Raw genomic sequence first — 10700 nt, forward strand, 5'->3', positions numbered from 1 at the left:
GCTCCCCCGCCCCCCGCGTCGCCAGGACGTGGGCTTCGGCCCTCCCCGCTGCCCCCCCCGGCCGCGCCTCCCGTTACCACGGCGACGGCCCTTTCCGCCCGCCGGCCCAATCCTGTCCAGCGCCCGCCCTAGCGACGCGGGAAAGGGCGGGGTCCCAGCCTATCAGAGCAAGCGCCGCCTGCGTCCGCCCGCCCTGCGCGAGGGAGCGTGCGCCTGAGGGGGAGGGGCATCATCCGCCCTGTTGGTTGTTCTCCGGAGACGTTTCAGTCGTTGTGAGCCCCTTCGTGGCGATCGCACCGCGGGCTTTCTTAGTGTGCCGCTTCCCTCTCCGGCCCGTTTCACCCATGAGGAAACTGAGGCAAGCAGGGTGAAGGGGCCCTGGGCCACGCAGCCCGGGGGATGCAGGAGCCCGCATTTGAACTACAAAGGAGAGTCTTGCAGACTCCCACTTCGCATAAATGAAGACACAGATCCTACAAGGCCGTCGCTGGGGAACATGAACTTTATTTTTTTTTTAGATTTTTCAAGACAGTGGGGTTAAGGGCTTGCTCAAGGCCACACGGCTAGGCAATTATTAAGTGTCTGAGGTCGGATTTGAACTTTAAAAAAACTGTTAAATCACAAGTTCAATATAATTGGATTCCCTTGGACCCCATGTATTTTATTTTATACATCTAAAACCGCTATTCGAGAAGAGGTTCATAGGCTACACCAGTAGGACACAAAAAGGAATTAAGAACCCAGGTTCCAGATCACATCCTTAGTAAAGTGTCTAAATTTGGCCTTGAATCCTTGGGTCTTCTGATCCCCCAAGGTTATTTACTTTTTTCCCACCAAAGCCAAGCCAAAGTGGAAGGGAAGAGAGATAAAAGAGTGGCAATGGTTAGAAATTAAGCCTATATATTTAAGTGAGACGGAAGTGAGTAAATTGAAGGTTCCTGCCCACATTAAGTTTAATCATCCATTAGTTGGTGTGTAACTATGAATTGCTGTAAAGTCCTAAGCAAGACCTGAGTTCTAATGTAACCTCAGACATTGACTAGTTGGGTAACCCTGGACAAGTCACATCTATTTGCCTCAGTTTCTTCATCTGTAAAATGAGTTGGAGGAGATGGCAAACCACTGTTTCTACCATGAAAACCCTAGATAGTGTCAGACACAATTGAACATAAACTCCCTGGGGAAAGAGCAGGGAAAAAAATATTTGAGTTGAGCTTTAAGTGATGGATAGAAATTAAGCAGAAAAGGGGGAAAGAATGCATTCCATTTTTTGACAATAGTCTGGGGAGGGGCATAAAACCTTGAGTTTTGTGAACAAAACTTGTTGACAATGTAGTCCATTTCATCTGGAGTGTAGTTGTAGGGAAAAAATGAATAGAAATAAAGTGGCATCAGCTTTTTTAGGGCATTTAATGTGATAGTAAAGAAATAAGATTTTAATTGATAGGCTATAGGGAGTCCTTAAGTTTTTTGTTTTGTTTTGCTTTGACTTTTTAACAGAATGACCCTCTGGAGATTTCAGAATGGGAGACTTCAGGCCTAGATATCCTGTTTCTAGTGATTTCCTTTTCAGCACCTTGTAGTGTCAGGCATAAAGTAGATAAAGTACTCAAAAAATTTTTATTAATTGCTGATGGAAAGAGCCCTGGATTTGGAGATGATTTAGGATGAGGAGGAAATACTGAACAGAAAGCAAATAGTTAACTTGTACTTGTTTCTATGCTGACTTTCTGCCTACAAAAGCTATGCCATGTTTTTGTAACATCTCTGAGAAAACTTACAACTCTCCTTGAACTTAAAACTATTTCACATACTTTGTATCTGATCAGAATTTCCCATATCATGTACTCTGTATCCTATAAAATTTTCTATATATGATGTCAGAGTTATCATGCCCCAGATTTGGAACCATATGGTCCACTGACGTACACAAAGAATGTTGAGAAAAGAATGCTATCCAAATAATGAGCAAACTATCCTATTTCTGACATGATTCCTTAAATCACACTTGTGCAAAAAGCATCCTTCTCTAAGCCCTCCCCAATACTTCACAGCTCAACCCTCCCTCCTTAATAACCTCCTTCACCTCCTCCCTTGTGCCTCTTTCCTTTAAAAGTTCTACTTATCCCCCCCCCACATGTTGCTAGTTTTTTTTCTTAGAACTCAGCCCACTTGGTGGGCTTGGGGACATGTAATATGCTTATCTATCTCCCATAACTCTGGGTTATTGAGTCTGAATTTATAACTTTCCTCATCCAAACCAAACTTCAACACTTAGGTTCAAATATTACTCGGAAGACTGTGAGCTTGGACAAATTCTTGATCCCTCTTATACTAGTGCCTTCTTTCTATTGATTTGTTCTCAGTTTAGCTTGAATATATTATCTTGTTTGTACATAAATGTTTTCATGTCTCCCCCATTAGACTGAGTTCCTTGAGAGCAGGGACTGTTTTGTGCCTTGCTTTGTATCTCCAGTGCTCACTATGGTGCCTGGCACTTAAGAGAAACTTAAGAAATCCTTAATGATTGCCAATTTGACTGAATTTCCCTCTCTAGACCTTAATTTCTTATAAAAAGAAGGCATTGATGATTCCTTTCAGCTCTAGATCCTTTGATGCCTTGGAAAAAGAGAGACATAAGCAGACATGCATAGACGTAAGATAAGAAAGATTCTGATAGTGACATGAAAGATGTAAAGGAAGGGATAGAAAGTGAAGTGATAAGCCACATATCTTTAGTGCTTTCTTTACAATTGATGGAGTAGGTAGTACAAGTGTTACATTCTCCTTTTACCCAGGGAGTATCAGGTTAAAAGTCACTTGCTTAATTTAAGGCCACTCTGTCAGAACTAGGATTCAAGTATAGGTTTTATCTGATCCCAGGGATGCCCCATAATAAGAATCAGAGAAAAGTGGAGGCTGAGAGAAGAGAAGGCAGAGAAGAGAGGTAAAGAAGGAGAAGAAAATTCTCCTTTAAAACTTTTGTAAAATTTTCAAAATGATTTCTAAGCACAGACAAGGCTTGAGCCAATGTATAGAGAAGATTTCATAAATGCATTATCTAGTTAGCCTGCTATTCCTTAACAGAACTGCTAATCTATATTAAATATCTCATAGTCTTGTATTTGCTTCAGTTTATTTCCCAAGCTAAAAGTAAAGGGGGAAAGATACCAGAAGAAAAATGAGGAAAAAGGAGAAAAGTGGGGTTCAACAAAATGACTAGAACCAGATGGGACTGGAAAATCTCTCTTCAGGTCTCCCCTGTCACCCAAAAGGTGACCAGGAATATATAACAATGCTTAAACCTCATATTCAGTTTCAAATAAAATTCATTACAGACTTGAGTTCAGCTCATTTTTGGTCCTTGGTACCTAACTAATGAACAAAGGCTACATCAATATAGGCAATGTAGATATTACAGAGTAGCTAGAAACCCTTTGAGCCAGCTCAATATATGTTATTTGAAAGACAATTCCTCCCTCTTCTGGATGAAGAGTTACACTACAAGGAGACTGGGTTAAAAAGTGTAGGTTTCTACATTCAAGTTAACAAGCATTTATTAAGCACCTACAACATATGAGCCTGTCTCAACACTGGAAATATGAAAAGACAAGATGAAATTTGAAAAGATATATCAAGTGATCTGAAGTGGAAAATAATCAATTTATTAAATGTCACTTACTGTACCAAGAACTTTTCTAGGTATTATACAAAAAACAAATTTTATAGTCCCTTTCTTGAAAGGACAATCACTCAATCAGAAACTCAATGTGTTCATATATATTACACATTTTTATATAATATTTAATAACATAAATATACTTCTTTGTGTGTTTGTGCAATATATGCCAAATAATAAAGTAATGGAACGGGAAGGGACCATAGCAATTGGGAGAATCAGGAAAGCACTCTTGAAGCTGTTTAAGTTGAGTTTTGAAGAAATGTAGGATATATTCTAAGAGGCATAGGTGAAGAGGGATTGCATTTTAGCCATGGCATTAACTAGTACAAAGGCATGTGACAGAAAGATGGAGTCTTATAAGTGGTACAATGAATAGAGTGTTGAACCTGGAATCAGGAAGACATGAGTTAAAATCTAAAATTTAGATTCCAGGAGAATGAGTGAAGATGCTGGAAAGGGAGATCAGGATTTTTTGTCATGGTGGATTTAGGGGGTAGACAGGGAGAGAGAGATCCAAGTTTTAGTGACAGCTAGATGATCAGAGGAGTGGGAAAGGAATATTTAGGATGAAGAGAAGCTTGGTGCCTATAGAATGGGCATTCCAAAGGGCACAATTGAATGATTGGATAGTGTTGTGGATTGAAGGAATAAAAAAAATCAAGTGGTAGGGGATGGGAGATGTACTTTGGTTGATCATCTTGGTTTGGATAAAGGTCTTGGCAACCAATTTGATGGGAAATGGGGAGTGAAACATGATGAAGGTTCAAAATTATTGACATGTGTAGGGTATGGGCAGTTGTGAAAATGTTCATTGAGTGGAAGGTGCCTTTCTTCTATCCCAGAGATTAGAAATCAAGCTGGAGAGAAGTGCTGTGTGAGACAGAAAGCGCACAGTGTGAATGGTACAAAGAGGGCTATCAAGTTTAATCAATCAAATGTCATGAGCAAATAAGGGGTTGTTTTGTGGACAGAATTTCATTCTTTCCTAATTTTGAAAATTGGGGGCTAGGGGCATCTAGGTGGCGTAGTGGATAAAGCACTGGCCCTGGAGTCAGGAGTACCTGGGTTCAAATCCAGTCTCAGTCACTTAATAATTACCTAGCTGTGTGGCCTTGGGCAAGCTGCTTAACCCTGTTTGCCTTGCAAAAACCTAAAAAAAAAAATTGGAGGCTAGCTTCATTTACTAAATGAACCATTATATACAGTGATGTACACTTCAGATATTTAGTTTTCATAAAAAGACCAAGTCACTCTATCTTGACAATCTGTCATCCTATCTCTACCAGAAAATTCCAAGAATCTAATTGATTTTCCTTATTTAAGTCTTTCCCTTCTCCAATCTATTCAGTTGCAAAGCAATTTTCATAAAGATCTTGTTTGATCATGTCATTTCCCTACTCAAAAAACTTTAGAGATTCACCATTGCCTCCCCATTTATATTTTTATTTAAAGATTAGGTCTTGGGGGTAGCTAGGTGGCACAGTAGATAGAGCACTGACCCTGGAGTCAGGAATACCTGAGTTCAAATCTGTCCTCAGACACTTTATAATTGCCTAGCAGTGTGACCTTGGGTAAGTCACTCTTAACCCCATTGCCTTAAATTAAAAAAAAAATTCTTTTAAAGACTAGGTCTCCCTATCTTGCCCAAGCTTGAAGTTGATCCCACTGCTAATCAGTAATGAAATTTTGACCTTTGTATTTCCATCCTGGGTCAGTTTGAGCTGGCTTCTTGCTACCAGGGCCTCACCATTTAGGTGAGCTACTTAGCCTGCTGTAGCTCCCCAGTAACAGAGCTCATAGACTTGTACCATTATACCCTACCTCCAACATTTTTATTCAACCTTATTATAAATATTCCTCTTTCCTACTTTATGACCCAGCCAAATTCATCTTCTTGCTGTTCTTCATACATTACACATTTTCTGTTCCTGAAACTTTATACTTTGCATCTTGTTTCCTTCAAAATTCTCCTCAAGTGATACTTTTTACACAAAACTTTCCAGCTCCCCTCAGCATCTAAGAGTTAGGAATAGAGTTGCCCCCCCCAAAAAGAATGAAAAGATCATTGATGCATTTTTAAATGCACAGAAGAGAACAGAAGAGACAGAATCACAGACAAGTAAGACAACTTTAAAAATTATATGTTTAATTTATGAAAAACAAATTGCAAAGTAATAATAATGTCTGATATGTATAATTCTGTTCTACTGTGTAGATGGAAATGCTCATTTTACTTGGTGTCTGATAGCTCAAAATGTTCTTTTTAATTTAAATATTTGTAAAGGCTATTATCATAATCTGGGAGAAAGGTAATGGGGGCCTGAACTAGCCTGACATATTTATGAATAATGAGAAATGGATAATGTTAGAAATTTTTGAGGTCTGACTTCAGCTGTGGTAGTGAAGGTATCAGGATTTAGCAACTGATTAGATATAGACTAAGGAAGAATCAGAAGTAGACTAAGGAAGAATCAGAAGTGAAAGAAATGTTGAAAATTAGGTGACTGGTAAGATGGTCATATTTAGAAAGATGGAAATTTAGGGAAAAAAGGATAGATAATATAATGAGTTCTGTTTTGAATATGTTAAGCCTGAGATATCTATGAGCTATCCAGTTTGAAATGTGCAGTAGGCAATTGTAGATTCAAAATTATCTCAGGAGGAGAACTAGCAAAGAAGGTACTAGGAAAGAAGATAGATCTGGAAGTAGTCAGCAAAAAAAATGGTAATTAAGTCCATGTAAGATGTTATAATAAACAAATGAGGTGAAGAGAGAAGAGAAATAGAGTTAAGGTCCTGACCCCATTGTTGAGGGTCATGATACTTTTACCTTTTTTCTTTCTTTTTTCTTTCCTTTCCTTCCTCTTCTCCCTTCTTTTCTTCCTTTTCTTCCTTTTCTCCCTTCCTTCCTTCCTTCCTTCCTTCCTTCCTTCCTTCCTTCCTTCCTTCCTTTCTTTCTTTCTTTCTTTCTTTCTTTCTTTCTTTCTCCCTTTCTCTGTTCCTTCCTTTTCTTTCTTTCCTTCCTTCTTTCCTTCCTTCCTTCTTTCTTTCTTTCTTTCTTTCTTTCTTTCTTTCTTTCTTTCTTTCTTTCTTTCTTTCTTTCTTTCTTTCTTTTCTTCCTTCCTTCCTTCCTTCCTTCCTTCCTTCCTTCCTTCCTTCCTTCCTTCCTTCCTTTTTCTTGTCTTTCTTCCCCCCCCCCCCCCCCCAGTGCCTGGCTTATTGATGAACTAGCAAGGGAGACTGAGGAGTAGTCAGACAAGGAGGAGAAAATTCAAGAAAAAGGTGTCATTAAAACCCAGAAGAAAGATATAGAAGGATAAAAATTTAGAAGTCATCAGAGATGACAGTTAATGGAAACTTTGAAGAAAGCAATTTTACATGGGTGATGAGGTAGGAAGCGAAACTGAAAAGAGTTGGGAAGTCAGTAAAAGAGGAAGTGGGATTATGGGTATAGATCAGTGGTGTCAAAATCAAATAGAAACAGATCCCCAAGGTCAAATATTGATTTAGACATATATATTTATATTATCTATATTGTGTGGTATTTTTTAAAATTGTGTTAAGCATTTCTCAATTGAATTTTAATCTAATTCAACTGTACCTCAATTTGGCAGGTGGATTGTAGCCAGCTGGTCCCAAGTTTGACACCTTTGACAACTTTTTCTAGAAGTTTAGTTCTAGAAGGAAGGAGAAACAAAGGCTGAGAATAGTAGTAGCATGACAAATGCTTATTGAATAATTTCTTTCTTATATCTCTCTTGCACCTATGTTTGATCTCTCCTCTGTACTTCTTTTAAAATGTATATATTGGTCAATTCTGAGGGTCTTTTAGATTGTAGGCTTCTGGAAGCTAGTGACTGGGTCTTTATCAATTTTTAAATTTCTATCAAACAGCACATGAACATTGTAGGTGTTCCTTAAATGTTGAATAAATTTAATTCAATGCTTCTAAAACAAAATTCAATTCCCTGACAGGAAAAGGCTCATGCAAGTCTCTTCTAGAATGAGTTGCAACCCTTCATTCATGATGCAGTTGTGACCCAGTTTTTATGTAGAAAAGCAGCTTTAAAAAGATTACCTCCAAGGACGGTCCTGAATAACTGAGCTCTATAACTAATCAATTACTGAATCCACTCCGGCAGGCTTTTGGAGTCCAAACAGCAGGAGCTTATAGTCTACTAATAGAAGTCAATGATGTAGACATCAAGTAAAGTGTAGGATCAGAGAAGAATTCAGGGGTCAGATTTTGGTGGAAAGGAGATTTCGGAGAAAGAAAAGACGCGGAAGCCGTAAGGGGTCAGAAAGGATTAACCTCCCTCACAAATGGTTAGTAACTTGGAGCAAACTTTAAAAGCTACTTTCACACAATACCTGAGAACCAATCTCCAGGCTGAGAGAACTGGACTGCAGCCCACTCTTAGAAGTAACTTCTGAGACCCCCTTCTTTAAGGCAGTTTCTTTCTGGTAGACCCAGCCAGAAGAAGCCTAGCAGAAATGCATTTCCTCTGAGCAAAGAAACACTGGTAGTTGTAGCCTTAACTAGCAGTGGGGGAAAGCCATGGGGATTGTTCGCGCTCCAAAGTCCTTCCCCCTGGACCTGAGGGTCCTTCCCGGGGCTACGCTTCCTTGAAGAACGGCTGAGGGGGCCAGGCGTCTTCTGAGGGGTTTTCTCATAAATGAATGACTTTTTTTTCTGTAGGAAAAAGCGTGTTAAGTGTGGTAGCCGTCGGGATACGTGGCCTCCTTCCTTTTCACCTTGCACTGGTCCCCTCACGCCTTCTCTACTGGGCTGGCCGCACGCCGCGCGCCGGGGCCCGGCTCTGTCTCGGACATCCCAGGACATCCCGCAGCCCTTTGGCCCCGCGGCTCGGTGAAGCTCGCTCCCACAAAAGCTGTGGCGGATGCCCCGTGTGAGGATCGAACTCACGACCTTCAGATTATGAGACTGACGCGCTACCTACTGCGCTAACGAGGCTCCTGCCACTGCCCTTCCCCAAGGTTCAGTGAGACTGCTCATCTCTCGGGACTGTCGCGTCCTCTCTTCCCTCTTTTTTCAGTAACTCTTAATTGTGTCCTTTATTCCCAAGTTATGCTCTCCACCAACTCACCAACCTCCCATCTATGGCGCGTAACCAGCGCACCTGTCGGAACTCTCACAAAGGCCCCAAACCTCCTCCATCCTCTCCCTGCTCGTAGTTAGAACACCCTCATAGGACCTGCCCCACCCCATTCCTCACTCTCTAAAGCCTTCTCACTCCTCAAGAATCTCAGTCCATTTACTTATCACATCTTCTCCCCAACTTCTTCATAAACTCTGAACCCAACTTCAAGGCGCCCACCCCCCTCCTCTTTCTTCCACAATCCTCTCCTCTTCTCTCTTCTTTCTCCCCCCCTCCCGCCCTTTCCTAGTTTTCTTAGGATTGTAGTTTTATTTTTCACTTTTCACTTTTTTTTTCCATAAGGATCTGTCGGGGTCCTGGACTGGGGGAAAAAGAAGTGGTATCCCTCCATCAAATTCAGATTCCGGCCTGGTGAAGGGACACGACTGTGGTCTGGAAGGAAGAAGGTTTATCCTAGAGACCCCCTCCTTTCAATCCTATTACCTACTCATTTCCCCCACCCCGAACTCTCTTTGCCCTAAGTATTTCATTCAAGCCTTAACAGAACCCAACGGGAGGCAAACTACTAGAGGGAAGGAGGTGGCTACAAACTGGATCAAAATCTGATAGTCTGCAGAGATAGAGAAGAATTTAAATACTGCAGCCTCCCTTGGTGTATTTCTCTGCTCTGTCCTTTCTAGAGTCTTCAGAGATAAGCTCTATATATTTTCCCCCAGTATATATATTTTTTTTCAGTGGAGTTCAATGTTCTAATCGTTTAAAAAAAATAGGTAAGATCGAACTTTTCTCCCCCCAGTCAGGCTAATGAAATAAACACGATTAAATTGGCAGACACTAGCCCCAGTCAACCCCCTCCTCCCCAATATATTTTAAGTACCATTTCTCATCCAAATAAGTTGTTGAACTCAATTCCTTGATCTAGTGTCTAGGAATTGTTCAGTCGTTTCAGTTGTGTCTGATTCTATATGACCCCATTTGGGAATTTCTTGACAGATACTGGAGTGGTTTGTCATTTCCATCTCCAACTCATTTTACAGATGAAAAAACTGGTGCAAACAGAATTAAATGACCTGCCAAATGTCACAGCCAGTACATGTCTGAGGTGAAATTTGAATTCAGCTCTTCCAGACTTCTGACTGGGCACTCTATCCATGGCCCCCTCTTAGATTCCCTACTATCATTCAAATCACATTGAATTATCTTGTCAGTATAAATATAGTCAGTCAACCAGTACTGTGTGACCCTGACCACTTCATCTACATACCCTTAGACTATTCTCTAAGACTGTATATTGTAGAGAAGTTGCTGAAAGCAGGAGTAGGATATAATTTCCTCATTTCCAAATTTCCCATTCACCAATGAAATTCCAGGTGCATCTTTATGCTATTAATGGTATCTCCAATCCTCTCTGGATAGAATGTAAACTCCTTGAGGACAGGGACTATTTATTTAGGAAAGGGGTTTTCCTTTGTTTACATCCTACTGGGTCCTGGTGTTTATATTCCACTATTCACTGTCTTATTCTATATTTCTAATAAAAAATTGGTTTCTTAGCCTCCATCTAAGAGTTATAAATCTGAATGGGCTCATCTCATTCAGCTCTAAGTAAATGTGACATCCTTAAGTTTAGAGTACCCACCCCAGGTGTTCACATGGACTATTTGTGCCCTACCTGTGGTGGATCATTCTAAGCTTATACTGGTCTGATCAGCCACAGTAGGACACACTGTAATTTGTCTCAAACATAGTGATGTCATTTTGGTTTTCTTGATAACAAAGGACAAGAACCAATCATAAATCTGAATGTTGTCTGTGTATGTATAAATGTCAACTTGCCATGTCAAGTTCCGTTCTCCTCCATGTGAATATTGAATTGGCCTGTGTCAATATTACCTGGT

The 10700-nt window shown here is 40.4% G+C and overlaps 1 non-coding gene across 1 annotated transcript; it reads right to left on the reverse strand.

Annotated features, from left to right (window-relative positions):
- Positions 1–8584: 8584 nt before the first annotated feature.
- On the reverse strand, positions 8585–8657 carry TRNAM-CAU (transfer RNA methionine (anticodon CAU)). The gene has a single exon. It is a non-coding gene; the product is annotated as a tRNA-Met (tRNA).
- Positions 8658–10700: the final 2043 nt, after the last annotated feature.

This window comes from Macrotis lagotis, chromosome 1 (genome assembly GCF_037893015.1).
Source record: "Macrotis lagotis isolate mMagLag1 chromosome 1, bilby.v1.9.chrom.fasta, whole genome shotgun sequence".
Taxonomy (NCBI): Eukaryota; Metazoa; Chordata; class Mammalia; order Peramelemorphia; family Peramelidae; genus Macrotis; species Macrotis lagotis.